The sequence below is a fragment of the Palaemon carinicauda genome, chromosome 3, assembly GCF_036898095.1.
Source record: "Palaemon carinicauda isolate YSFRI2023 chromosome 3, ASM3689809v2, whole genome shotgun sequence".
NCBI classification, from domain to species: domain Eukaryota; kingdom Metazoa; phylum Arthropoda; class Malacostraca; order Decapoda; family Palaemonidae; genus Palaemon; species Palaemon carinicauda.
The window spans coordinates 80,855,013-80,869,527 of NC_090727.1; the positions used below are offsets into that span (position 1 = coordinate 80,855,013).

At 42.5% G+C, this 14,515-nt stretch overlaps 1 long non-coding RNA gene across 1 annotated transcript in view; it reads left to right on the forward strand.

Annotated features, from left to right (window-relative positions):
- LOC137637773 (uncharacterized) overlaps positions 1 to 12,474 on the forward strand; it is a 120,898-nt gene extending 108,424 nt beyond the window's left edge. The window contains exon 3 of the long non-coding RNA XR_011043796.1: positions 12,427 to 12,474. This is a non-coding gene — a long non-coding RNA (uncharacterized lncRNA). The remainder of the gene's footprint in view (positions 1 to 12,426) is intronic.
- The last annotated feature ends 2,041 nt before the right edge of the window (positions 12,475 to 14,515 follow it).

The following is a 14,515-nucleotide window of genomic DNA, read 5'->3' on the forward strand; positions in this document are numbered from 1 at the left end:
TAGACAATGGATGCTGATGACACAGCAGATAGTCCTATAGGCTCCCCCAAACCCCGCATCCGTAGCTCACAAGGATGGGGAAGTTGAATTGCTGATTATGTTTTCCTTTTCCATCAGTTAGAATTTTTCCTTTTACTTTATACAAATAAGTTTTCCATATAATATTTTACTGAGGGGAACTCTTGCAAGGTTTATTTTTATGAATAGAACTTACCTGGCAGTTATATATACATAGCTAATAATCTCTATTTCGGCAGAATTTTTCTAAACTAGGCAACCGCCTTGTGGTGGTTGGGTGGTAACACCCGTTAAAGGGTGGTAGGAGGAATCATTCCCGTTTTCTGTTCTTCAGTTCATCTCTGCCGGCCGGATCGACAACACGTTGGTCCGTCATTAAGAGTTTTTCTTCGCTTTCCCTGCTCGGTGTACCAGTCTGCTTTTTTGGTGAAGTACTCTGATTTGGGGTTTTGGCGATCGTGTATTTTGTTTTCTCTTAGCTTTTTTGCTGTTTTTCATTATGAGTGAAAAGAGTCATTACCGTATCTGTGCGAATGAGGAATGTAATGTGAGACTACCGAAAATGGCGGTAGACCCTCACACCGTTTGTTCTAATTGTAGGGGTTTTGTTTGTGCCCTTGATAATAGGTGCGGGGAATGTAAGGTTTTGGATGAGAAAGATTGGTTAATTATGAAGCGCTATGTGCGTAAGCTAGAGCTCGATAGAGTTAGGAGAGCTTCTAGGTTTAAGTCTAAGTCTGTTAGTGGTAAGGAAGACTAACTTAGTGTAGATTTATCTATTGAACCTATAATTGATTCCTCTTTGGAAGTTGATCCTTCCCTTGAGGTAGTAACTCCTGCACCTCCTACAGGTTCCGTATCTACGGATGACCCTCGGTACGCTAGCCTGGCGGCCGAGTTGAAGGCTATTAAAGAACAACTGTAGTCCTTTAAAGGTAAGGAAAGTGAAAGTGCTTGTGTTAGTGCAGTGGAGGTGGCGACTGACCGAACCTGTCATTACCCTAGGCCTAGACCTCTACCAAGCTCCCAGGACCAAGGGAGAAGGTACGTCGATGACCGAAAGGGGGTGAGAGGTACGTACCCTCGGTCAGCCGTCGCCTCAGACAGTCCTGTTGTCGATTCCCAGGCTGCTCTTGACCGTCACGGGAAAGACGTGTCGGATGTGTTGTTTTCTTCTCCGAGTTCGTCCAGACGTAAATGGAAGTGTGAAGCTTCAAGACCTCCTAAGAGGAGATGGAACCGCGACGAACGGTCTCGTTCTTTCTCTCCCGGTTCTAGCAGTTATGAACCTTGTCCGTCGGAGGATGATTTCGACTCCGTGCCTGTGAAAAGGGCGAAGCCTACTGCCGAAGATCCTCCCCCTTCTACGAGTGTTATTCGTCAGCCCCCCCCCCCTTCGGGGCCGCAAGACCCAGCTGATGTTGCTAAATCCTTTATGTCTGTCATGCAGGAACAACTTTTGACTTTAGTGCAAGCCTTTAGCCGCCCTCACACCCAGTCTGACAGACGTAAAGACGACTCGTTACCGATTAAGAAGTCTGCTTCTAAGAGAGACCGGAGTTCTTCTTTAAAGAAAACTTCTCCCTCTCTACGCCAGGATGAGGAATGTGTGCTTTCGCCAGGCGATACTTCTTCGCGATACCAGGATGATACGGTTTCTCGCTCTTGATACCGGGACGATACCTTATCGAACGATGCTGCTTCTCGTTCTTGATGCCAAGACGATACCGCCTCCTGTTCACGATACCAGCACGATACCTCCTCTCGTTCGCTTCGCCACGACGATACCTCCTCTCGTTCGCTTCGCCACGACGATACCGCCTCTCGTTCACGACGCCACGACGATACCGCCTCTCGTTCTCGCCGCCACGACGATACCGCCTCTCGTTCTCGCCGCCACGACGATACCGCCTCTCGCTCTCGACATCAGAACGACTCTGCCTCTCGTTCTCGGTCCCAGGGCGATACCACCCTGCCTCTTCGGGACGATACTGCCTCTCGTCCCAAGGATTCTTCTAGCTCTGGACTCCAGGATGCAACCCGTCTTTTGCAGGATGATGCCTTTGATTTACCCTTGTCGGGTTCTAAGGATCCTTCTTCTCTTTCGAAGGATATTGCAGATGTGGATCAGGACCTCGAGGATGTTTCTGATGACGATGATAATCCTGCCGACGCTGCGGGAGATTACAAAGTTCTCTCTCGCTCCCTTCTTGAACTTTTTGGAGAGTAATTCCAACCTGCTGCCCCTCAATCTCCTCAGTCCCAATTTAACAGAAAAAAGGCCAAGAAACAGTCGGCCTTCATCAAGATGAAGCTGTCTATCTCCGCAAAGAAGGCTCTCACGAAGATTGATGACTGGATGAAGGAGCGGAGACAAACAGTTAAGACTTCCTTCTCGTTTCCACCAGCTCGTCTTGCTTCAAAAGCGGGTATGTGGTATGCAACTGGAGAACATTTGGGTCTGGGAGTGCCTTCCTCCTCCAAGGGTGACTTCTCTGATTTAGTGGACTCTGCTAGAAGGCATGCTCTCAACTCAGCCAAGGTCATGTGGTCGATGTCGGAGCTGGATCATCTCGTCAAAGGTATTTTTAGAGCCTTTGAGGTTTTTAGTTTCCTAGACTGGTCGCTTGGGACTCTGGCAAGGAAAACTGACCAGATGGAAGGATCTAGGGACCTTACCAGTATTATGTCCTGTATGGATAAGGCCCTCAGAGATGGGGCAAATGAGTTGGCGGCTCTGTTCTCAGCTGGGGTCCTAAAGAAGAGAGCTCTGCTTTGCTCTTTTGCTTCTAGGTCTGTTACCACTGCACAAAAGTGTGAGCTTCTTTACGCCCCCCTCTCTCAACATCTTTTTCCCGAGTCCCTGGTTAATGACATTACTCTTTCTCTGGCCCAGAAAGCCACCCAAGACCTTTTATCTCGTTCTGCTCGTAAGCCCTTGGCAGCCCCTCCTTCTTCTTTGAAACGGGAGGAAAGGAGATTCCAGCAGCCCTTTCGGGGCAGGACTACTTCAAGACCAGATTTTAGAGGGAGAAGGCAAGAATCAGGACCAAGATCTACCAGGGGTTCTTTCAGACCTCGCTCCAGAAAATGAAGTTCGTCTTCTCCAAACAGTAGGCGCAAGACTGTCAGGTTTTTGGCAGTCTTGGAAGAGGAGAGGGGCGGACACCTGGTCCCTCTCAGTCATCAAGGAAGGATACAAGATCCCCTTTCTGAAAAAAACCTCCTCTCGCAGATGCTCCGCTGGCCTTAGTAGCCCGGTACTCAGATCCGGGGAAACAGAAGGCCCTAATAGACCTTGTCGACAAAATGCTAGACAAGGGGGCGATAGAACCGGTTCGGGATCTATCCTCCCCAGGCTTTTACAATCGCCTGTTTCTGGTCCCCAAGAACTCGGGCGGATGGAGACCCGTCCTGGATGTCAGCGCTCTCAACGTATTTGTGGAGAAGACAAAGTTCTCCATGGAGACGACTCAGTCGGTGCTGGCGTCAGTACGTCCAGGGGACTGGATGGTGTCCCTCGACTTGCAGGACGCATATTTCCATGTCCCCATCCATCCGACTTCGAGGAAGTACCTGAGATTTGTAATGCAGGGCAAGTGCTTCCAATTCAGAGCTCTTTGCTTCGGTCTCAGCACGGCTCCTCAAGTCTTCACCAGAATAATGGCGAATGTGTCAGGTTGGCTGCATCAGGAGGGGATAAAGATATCCTTCTATCTGGACGATTGGCTGATTCGTTCACGATCAAGGGAGAAATGTCTGGAGGATTTACGGAAGACTTTTAAGATGGCTCAAGATCTAGGCCTGGTTATCAACAGGGAGAAGTCTCAGATCAGACCGAATCAGACTATTCTCTATTTGGGGATAGTTCTGAATTCAGTTCTTTTTCGGGCTTCTCCCTCTCAGGAAAGACAGACCAAGTGTCTCGTAAAAGTCAGAACTTTCCTGGACAAGAAGAGATGCACAGCGAAGGAGTGGATGAGTTTGCTGGGGACTCTATCCTCCCTCGAACAGTTTGTCTCTCTGGGGAGACTCCACCTAAGGCCTCTTCAGCACTTTCTTTCGAAGACGTGGAACAGAAAGATGCCGGAAGACTCCTTTTCCTTCCCCATTCCAACAGAAGTCAAGACTCTTCTGAAGTGGTGGCTGGACCCAACCTTGTTAGGGGAAGAGATCTCCTTACACAAGAAGAACCCAGACCTAGTGTTGTTTTCAGACGCATCAGAGTCAGGCTGGGGGGCAACACTAGGAAGCAAGGAGGTCTCAGGCTATTGGAAAGGAATTCAGCTGGGATGGCACATCAACAACAAGGAGCTGATGGCCCTTTTTCTGGGGCTAAAGACCTTCAAGGACTTGGTGTCTGGGAAGATTGTGGAGGTCAACTCAGACAACACCACAGCTCTTGCTTACATCAGGAAGCAAGGAGGGAGTCACTCTTTGTCTCTGTTCGAGACAGCAAGAGAGCTCCTTCTTTGGGCGAAGGAGAACAGGATAAACCTGCTGACGAGGTTTGTTCAGGGACAGAAGAATGTGAGGGCGGACATGCTCAGCAGGAAAGGGCAGGTCCTTCCCACAGAATGGACCCTCAACCAACAGGTCTGTCAGAGTCTCTGGAGGCTGTGGGGGAGACCCCTCATCGATCTTTTCGCCTCCAACTTATCCAAGAGGATCCCCATCTATTGCTCCCTAGTTCCGGACAAGGAGGCAATAGCAGTAGACGCCTTTTTGATGGATTGGACGGGGATGGACACTTATGCTTTTCCCCCGTTCAAGATCATCAATCTGGTAGTCAGGAAATTCGCCCTCCTCGATTCGGGACGGATGATCCTGATAGCTCCGTTCTGGCCGATGAGGGAATGGTTCATGGAGGTGGTAGACTTATTGATGGACTTTCCAAGAAGCCTCCCCGCAAGTCCAAATCTGCTCAGACAACCCCACTTCGAGTGATATCATCAAAACCCCCTCGCTCTCAATCTGACTGCCTTCAGACTATCGAGAAGCTCGTCAGATCGAGAGGCTTTTCAGCGCAAGCTGCGAAAGCTATCGCCAGAGCGAGGAGGGTCTCTTCGCAGAGGGTCTACCAGTCCAAGTGGGAGACTTTTAGAGCTTGGTGTAGGAAGCACAAGATTTCCTCATCCACTACCTCTGTGAGCCAGATTGCGGATTTCTTGTTGTACCTCAGGCAGGACGCTAAGCTAGCTGTGTCCACTATCAAGGGGTACAAAAGTATGCTCTCTTCCGTCTGTCGGCATAGAGGCTTGGACTTGTCTCGCGATAAGGACTTACATGACCTCTTGAAGTCTTTTGAGACGACCAAGCAGACCCAGTTAAAGCCCCCTTCTTGGAACCTTGATGTGGTTCTTAAATTTCTGTGCACCAAGAGATTTGAGCCCATCTCACAGGCTCCCCTTAGGGAGGTTACCAAGAAGACCCTCTTTCTTTTGGCCTTAGCAACAGCTAAAAGAGTTAGTGAAGTCCATGCAATTGAAAAACAGGTAGGCTTCAATCTGAATGGGGCAGTTTGTGCCTTGAGATTAGACTTTCTCGCTAAGAACGAGAACCCTTCTAAGCCCTGGCCGAGGACCTTTGAGGTTCCTAATTTGACCAACCTAGTGGGTCAAGAGCAAGAGAGGCTTCTCTGTCCAGTACGAGCCCTTAAGACCTACTTGTCTCGCTCGAAAAGTGTGAGAGGCTCTTCTAGCTCCCTGTGGTGTTCTGTGAAAGATCCTCAGAAGCCCCTTTCAAAGAACGCTTTGTCCTTTTTCCTGAGGAAGGTGATAAGAGAAGCTCATCTCTTGTGTGAGGAGGAACACTTCGGACGTTTAAAAGTGCAAGCTCACGAAGTGAGGGCCATTGCGACCTCGCTTGCTTACCGCAAGAACATGTCGCTCCGTCAAATTATGGATGCGACATTCTGGAGGAGCAACTGTGTGTTCGCCTCTCATTACCTCAGAGAGGTGAGGGTGGATTATGAGAAATGTTATACCTTGGGCCCATACGTAGCTACGGCTTCTGTATTAGGCAAAGGAGTTACTACCTCCCCTCAACCTTAGTTTTGTTTACTTGTGCATAGGTTGGTGTATTTTTATTGGTTGTCTGAGGACTCCGACTTGTGTACAGTCACCTCAGTCTAGTTAGATAATTTTTATCTACTTTGCAAATGTTAGGTGGTTGGTTTGGTAAGGTTGCAGTTTTTATTTTGGGCAATAGGTAGTCCTGAAGTCTACTCAGATTGTTGGTCTCACCCCGTTGACAGACTCGATTGAGGGTTTTCAGCACTGCAGGTCACATCCTGGCTGACACTCCTAAGGGAAAGCGACTCAAGAGGCAGGAACCTTTGAAGTCAGCTACCTTAGCAGGTAAGGAATCAAGGTGTTTATTTATCCTACAGCTTTTTTGGTTGTTTCCCCAACGATGTTTACTGTCTATCACCCTCCTCCAAGTGTGTTAATCAGCTATGTATATATAACTGCCAGGTAAGTTCTATTCATAAAAATGGAGTTTTTATGATAAAACAAAGTTTTATGAATACTTACCTGGCTGTTATATATACATTCGAAGGCCCACCCACCTCCCCTCAGGAGACAGGTCGGACATAGATGAACTGAAGAACAGAAAACGGGAATGATTCCTCCTACCACCCTTTAACGGGTGTTACCACCCAACCACCACAAGACGGTTGCCTAGTTTAGAAAAATTCTGCCGAAATAGAGATTATTAGCTATGTATATATAACTGCCAGGTAAGTATTCATAAAACTTTGTTTTATCATAAAAACCCCATTTTCTTTTCATCTAACAAGGTGATGCTTTATATTATTGCAAAAGTTGTAGCAGATGCTACTACTACTACTACTACTACTGATTATAGTAATAATAATAACCACAGTTTTCTTTATGTTTGAGAAAATTCCATAGAACTTTGGTTCTTATGAAGTTGAGGGCTACTTTCCTAAAGTTTCTCCATTTTAGCTGGCCGTGTTTGCTTGTTTACGAGAGAGAGAGAGAGAGAGAGAGAGAGAGAGAGAGAGAGAGAGAGAGAGAGAGAGAGAGGGGCTGGTTTACTTACATATTTTCAAGAGAGAGAGGGAGAGAGAGAGAGAGGCTGGTTTACTTACATATTTCCAAGAGAGAGAGAGAGAGAGAGAGAGAGAGAGAGAGAGAGAGAGAGAGAGAGAGAGAGAGAGAGGGGGGGAGAGAGAGAGGGGCCTGATTTACTTACATATTTCCAAGAGAGAGAGAGAGAGAGAGAGAGAGAGAGAGAGAGAGGCCTGATTTACTTATTCCCAAGAGAGAGAGAGAGAGAGAGAGAGAGAGAGAGAGGCCTGATTTACTTACATATTTCCAAGAGAGCGAGAGAGAGAGAGAGAGAGAGAGAGAGAGAGAGAGAGAGAGAGGCCTGATTTACTTACATATTTCCAAGAGAGAGAGTGAGTGAGTGAGTGAGTGAGTGAGTGAGTGTTGGTTCACTGCACCACACCTCAGGAATGTGTTCTTGCCTTCGAAGTTTGTTTACATTTCCTTTTTTTTTGTTTGCTTTCTTATTGTTATCTACATCTCGAGATCTTGCTTCGTGTTTCTTGCCTGTAGAAGCAGTGTCGCACTCTACAGTACATGGGCATTTCATGTATATTACAGGACTTACTAACTACTGTACCTAGTGTCGCACTCTACAGTACAGGGACCTTTCATGTATATTACAGGATTTAATACCTACTGTACCTGTATTATATTTATTTCTAAATATTCATCCTTTTTTATATAGTTGTTTTTTTGTTATTTTAAGGGACAGTTGTAGTTTGTTTATTTGGACGTTGTAATTATTGGGTTACACACGCAAACACACACACATACATACACACACACACACACACATATATATATATATATATATATATATATATATATATATATATATATATATATATATATATATCCCTTTCTAAGTGGGGATACCCTAATCGTGGTGGAAGGATTTGTGTATCACCACGAACAGCTAAGCTGTACTAGTCATGGCCACCCATACTAGATAGATTTGCTGTGCCTTATGAGACTAAAATCTCCCTCTATCACCAATCCTCACTGGCCAGCGTTGTGATGAAAACTGGCCAAACCCCAAACATAAATTGACATGTCTGAGGCCTTTGTTATGCAGTGGAGTAGAAACAGCTGGAGTTGTTGTTATTATATATATATATATATATATATATATATATATATATATATATATATATATATATATATATATATGATAGGGTGATATGTGGATATTGGGTTAAGTCTATTTAAGAAGATCTGTTTTATCTGCTTTCTTTGATACTATCTAAGTTGAGCTTAAATCCTATCTTTAATTTTCCTTCTTTATTTACGTGTATATTTCTTTAAATGTATATGAACACAACCGCCATTTTATTTAAAAGATAATTTCAATTCTATATTATTATTATTATTATTATTATTATTATTATTATTATTATTATAATATTACCTATTTTTATGCAAATGTTAACTTTATTGACAATAAGTGTCATATGTAAACATTCATTTATCACACTTGACCCTTGGGGTCTATCAATACTTGCGTTGTCTCTAAGTAAGTTAAAGAGCTAATTTCAACTCTTATTATCATTCATTAACTAGAGGGGCACTCAGTAGAGTGCAGATCTCCGCCGCGGCAGCTTATTTCTCTACCTTTTGGTCGACTTTGACCTTGACCTCTGACCCTATCATGTATTAATTGGCATGGATTTTCATACGCTCAAATATGAACCAAGTTTAAGTCTCTGTGACAGCGATGTCCAAATTTATGGCTGATTACGTTAATTGGACATTTTGCTTGACCGTGACTTTGACCTTTGACTTTGACCTTTCAAAGTTTAATTTTATCCCGCTTTTACATAATGGTTAATCGTTGCAAGTTTCATTTCTCTACGATTAAAATTGTAGCCATGAAACTGTTCACAAACAAACACACAAATAGGGTTGAAAGCTTAACCTCCTTCCAACTTCGTTGGCGGAAGTCAATATGGTATGTATGTCTATCCCATTGTCAATCTTATTGACAAAATCCGTTGAATGTAAACATACAATTGTCACCCATAGGTTTGTGGTAACCTAATTGAAATGTCCCTGCTTGGCATTCAGCTGAATTGGGATTCGAGATGCTCTTTTTGTGTTGGCAACCTCACCATCCTTGTGAGCAAAGGATGTTGGGTTTGTGGGAGCCTATAGGTTCTCCTGCTGAGTCATCAGCAGCTATTGCCTGTTCCTCCATTGTCCTAGCTTGTATAGTAAGGGGTTTGGGTAGTTATCAAATTTATGTATGGTCAGTCTCTGGGGGCATTGTCACTGTTCATTGCCTCTGCCATTCATGAGCGGCCTTTAAAACTTTATGTGACACCTTGGGGACTCCTGGCTTGTATAGTTGTAACGTGTTTGCTTGGCGTTCGCATGGCAGCAGATCGATTCCACCCAGGGACCAGGAGTTTAAGCTGTTTACTGGGGAGTCCACTGCTCTGGTTGGACACCACAGTAGGGGGTTAGGCTTGCCAGGCTAACGTTCTGGTAAGCATCTATTCTAATGAAACTGTAACTGAACCAGACACCTTTTTAAACATGCATTGTCTCTAACTAAAGTTAGTTGTTCAGGAGCAGTGCTAGTGTCAGTACCCCCTCCTTCTCCTCCCATTACAGCTTCTTTATGGCAGAAATGATGCTTCCATTAAGTAAGGCAGTGTGTGATATACTTACACCTTCTGTGATGAATGACAAGAAACTCTTTTGTCGACTTTGAGGGACAGAACTGTGTAAATGGAATGGGCGGACGCAACGCCAGGTCGTAAAGGGAGCCAGAAAGGATCCTGAGATTATTATTATTGTTATTATTATTATTATTGTTGTTGTTGTTGTTGTTGTTGTTGTTGTTGTTGTTGTTGTTATAAGGGTTTTATTTTAGTGTAGAATTCTGTTGTAGTTTATAATCAGAGTCTTCCTTTTTTTATTATTATGAGCGACTTTTAAACCTTTAAACTGAAACAAATCTTAATAATATAATATATTGCATTTAAAGACTTGTCGTTTTATCAATTCAATTTCTTTAGTTCGTATAATAATACATCAGTTATCAAAAAGCATCTTATACGAGATGAACATTTCTGAACTAGTCATATTTGTGACGGCCGAGAGAAAGGTTATGACTCAAAGGCAGGATGCAATCAACTGAGTAACTTTATTAAAGAACACTCTCCTTTATATACAAAACCTCAAGGCAACAGGAAAATACATGTTCGAAAAAAATGACAATGTTACATAGGCGACACGCAGACATGTCTATTCAGGTTCTTTTTAGTGCGAGGGAAGAGCGCAGATACAAGCATAATATATACAAAATAATTTATGTACGATCGTGTGACACACGGTTGGTACATATTACTGTAAATATTTCCTTAGCTCGAGCTGTTACTGGAATGATATTCGCTATTCATGATATTATTGTAGCACAAATACGCCAAATAGTTTCTCCTCTTCATATTGCGTGGCATATTCTTGTTGACCTATAGGATTTCGAAATGCTTCTATTGTTGTGGTTTGCCTGCTGGGGTTCGCTGGAATATATGTCCAAGGTCTCTGGACTGTGGGTGTTTGCAGTGAGAATGTAGAAACAGCATCTCTCTCTCTCTCTCTCTCTCTCTCTCTCTCTCTCTCTCTCTCTCTCTCTCTCTCTCTCCAAACGGCACATTCCTCATTATCTTTATTGCCATTATTGTTATTGTTATTTATCAAGGAATCAAAGAAGGCGATAACGCCAAATGGATGAACTGAGAGAGAGAGAGAGAGAGAGAGAGAGAGAGAGAGGAGAGAGAGAGAGAGAGAGAGAGAGAGAGAGAGAAATAGTCTCAATAGTATGGAGAGAGAGAATAGTCTCAATAGTAGAGAGAGAGAGAGAGAGAGAGAGAGAGAGGAGAGAGAGAGAGAGAGAGAGAGAGAGAGAGAGAGAGAGAGAGAGAGAGAGAAAAAAACTAGTGTCAATAGTATGAGAGAGAGAGAGAGAGAGAGAGAGAGAGAGAGAGAGAGAGAGAGAGAGAGAGAGAGAGAGAGAGAAAATAGTGTTAATAGTATGGAGAGAGAGAGAGAGAGAGAGAGAGAGAGAGAGAGAGAGAGAGAGAGAGAGAGAGAGAGCTATCGATATCCAAGTTCAGTTAACGTGAATAAAACTTTCATAATGTACATGTTACATTTTATTTAGTGTAAAGAAATATGGATTTTGGGTTGGCAGTTCTGGGAAAGGTCAGATAAGGTCACGGATGGCATCCCATTGAGTCTCGGGAAACGTTTCGTGTATGTATTACAAACGTTTCGACATTTCAAATGTCATTATCAGTGCTAGTTAAGGAGCACTCCTTCGATCGTCTCGCACTCACTTTGCATAGTCCCCATAATCCCACAAACGTTTCGACATTTCAAATGTCATCATCATTGCTAGTTAAGGAGCACTCCTTCGATCGTCTCGTACTCACTCTTCATAGTCCCCATAATCCCACAAACGTTTCGACATTTCAAATGTCATCATCAGTGCTAGTCAAGAAGCACTTCTTCTCCGATCGTCTCGTACTCAATCTGCACAGTCCGCATAATCCCACAAACGTTTCGACATTTCAAATGTCATCATCAGTGCTAGTCAAGAAGCACTTCTTCTCCGATCGTCTCGTACTCAATCTGCACAGTCCGCATAATCCCACAAACGTTTCGACATTTCAAATGTCATCATCAGTGCTAGTCAAGAAGCACTTCTTCTCCGATCGTCTCGTACTCAATCTGCACAGTCCGCATAATCCCACAAACGTTTCGACATTTCAAATGTCATTATCAGTGCTAGTCAAGGAGCGCCTCTTCTCCAATCGTCTCGTTCCCATTTTACACAACACAGAGACTATCAGTTATACATGGTTCACAGTACAAAGAGTATGTAGTGCAGAGGCTATCAGTTACACAGGGTACACAACAACAGAGACTATCAGTTACACATGATAAACAGTAGACACTATCAGTTACACATTTTATAGTACAGAGACTATCAGTTACACTGGGTACACACCATAACACAGACTATCTGTTACACATGGTACACAGTACAGAGATTAATTATTACACCTGGTACCCAGTAGAGAGACGATATGTTACCAAGTTTACACGTTACAGAGACTATCAGTTACACAGGGTACACAGTGCAGAGATATATCTGTTACGATTTGTACCTAGTACAGAGACTATGTACTACACGTTTCACAGTAGCTAGAATAAACCATGGATAGGATAACTACAAATAGAGAAGACAAATAAATATTAATTGAATAGGAATATTTTAGCCTTTTAATTCAAAAGACTATTCAATAAATATTTCTCATTTCAGAATTGATCCTGAACTGACCCTGCCAGTGTCCAGTAGGCAACTGCCCTGTAAGTACAATTTGATTCAAAGTTGACCTCAAGAAGTATTTTTGTTATTACTTGTGAGAAATGCTGTGTGCAGTTTTGTAGCAAAAAGATAGATAGAAGGGAGTTTTGCTTGCAAAGAGATAGATAGAAAGGAGTTTCAAATTGAAGGGCTGAAGTTGTTCAGGATTGATATGGCAGTTCAATGTTGAATCAGATTTGATAAAGGATGTTATTTTTTTTTTTTTTTTTTTTTTTTTGTATTTTAATGGATACCCGTTTGGTCATTGAAATGGGTGATGTTACGTAACATCACACGAGCAGGTATCAATTTGAGCATTTTGTAGTATTTAGTTTGTAGGTATATTGAAATAATATTATTTTGCATTGGTTTTTTTTTTAGGTCTATCAAAATATTCTTTGATTGTTCAGAGAACATTACCGACTGTAGGTGAAAATCCTTACAGCTTATTTGAGTTTTCGGTTGTATATAGCAGAATTGTCCTGCTTTATATCATAGAAATAGATATATGTTACGTATGAGACCTAGGGTTACATACCATCTTGTTTTGGGTATTTGATTTTTTTTTTTTTTGAGGCAGTTTCTTTTGGTGTCTGATGTGATTAACCCATTTGATTAGAGATTTTTGTTAAATAAACGTATATTTCATTTCTATACTTAAATGTGTTTATTTGAGAGTTCTGTCAAATAAACGTATATTTAATCTCTCTATATAATTGTGTTTATGTCTGCAAGTATAAAGAAAGGTTGCTACTTTCTAGTAGGTTTGTGTTGATTATTACCTCCGCCAAGGAAGTTGGAAGGAGGTTATGTTTTATTCCCTGATTGTATGTGTTTGTTTGTGAACAGCTTCCTAGCCACAATTTTAATTGTAAAGTAATGAAACTTGCAGAGATTAACTCTTATGTAGAAACCTGGAAATTATTAAATTTTGGAAGGTCAAGGTGAAAGGTCAAGGTCACGGTCAAGCAAAATCTCTAATTCACATAATCAGCCATAAGTTTGAACATGTGTGTTTGTTTGTGTGTGTGTTTGTTTGTGAACAGCTTCCTAGCCAGAATTTTAATCGTAGAGCAATGAACCTTGCAGGGATTAACTGTTATGTAAAAAGCTGGACATGTTTAAATTTTGGAAGGTCACGGTCAAAGGTCTAAAGTGTCCAATTCACATAATCAGCCATAAGTTTGGACACCATTGTCACAGACTTCAAAATTAGTTCATATTTGAGTGTATGAAAAATTCATGCCAATTATTGCATGTTAATATCAAAGGTCAAGGTCGAGCAATAGGTCAAGGAATAAGCTGCCGTGGAAGAGGTCTGCGCTCTACTAAGTGCCCTTCTAGTTTTGATTAATGCTTGGACCTGAATTCACGTGACTCTTATCTCAAAATATTAGGTGTTAACATTTTCGTATTAAATGTAAAGTTTAAATTTATTTTTTCTTATGGCCACCTTTAAAAATATGCAGACATCTGTTTCTTCTGTGCTGGGAAAAAAATAGAAACAGCAAAATTAACATAAAAAGTTTTTGAAACTTTTTTTTTTCTAATAATCTTGCTGTGAAAAAATATTCAAATATGCCTCGGGTGCGAGAGTGTCTAGATTAAGAAAATATGTTTTTTTTTTTTGGTAGGCTTCTCTTCTGTTTTGAGTTTCCGAAAGTCTTATTGGACTCCAGCAAAAATTGTTCTTGAAGCAGATATTGTTTTTTTTTTTTCTTTTTAGTTTATCACCATTTTCCGGTAGTAGGTTGGGCAGGGCACCAGCCACCCGTTGAGATACTACCGCTAGAGTAGTATCTCAACATTGGCTCCCTCTCTCTGTTACGGCTCATTTTGTCTTTACCTACACATACAGCGAATAGTCTGGCCTATTATTACCGCATTCTCCTCTCTCCTCATACACCTGACATCACTGAGATTACCAAACAATACTACTTCTCTCAAGTGGTTAACCATTGCACTGTAAGGCCGGGAGCACACTAGCGACTCTGTGGCGCCACAAAGCCACAGCATCGTGTGGCGGGGATGTGGTCTCCCATAG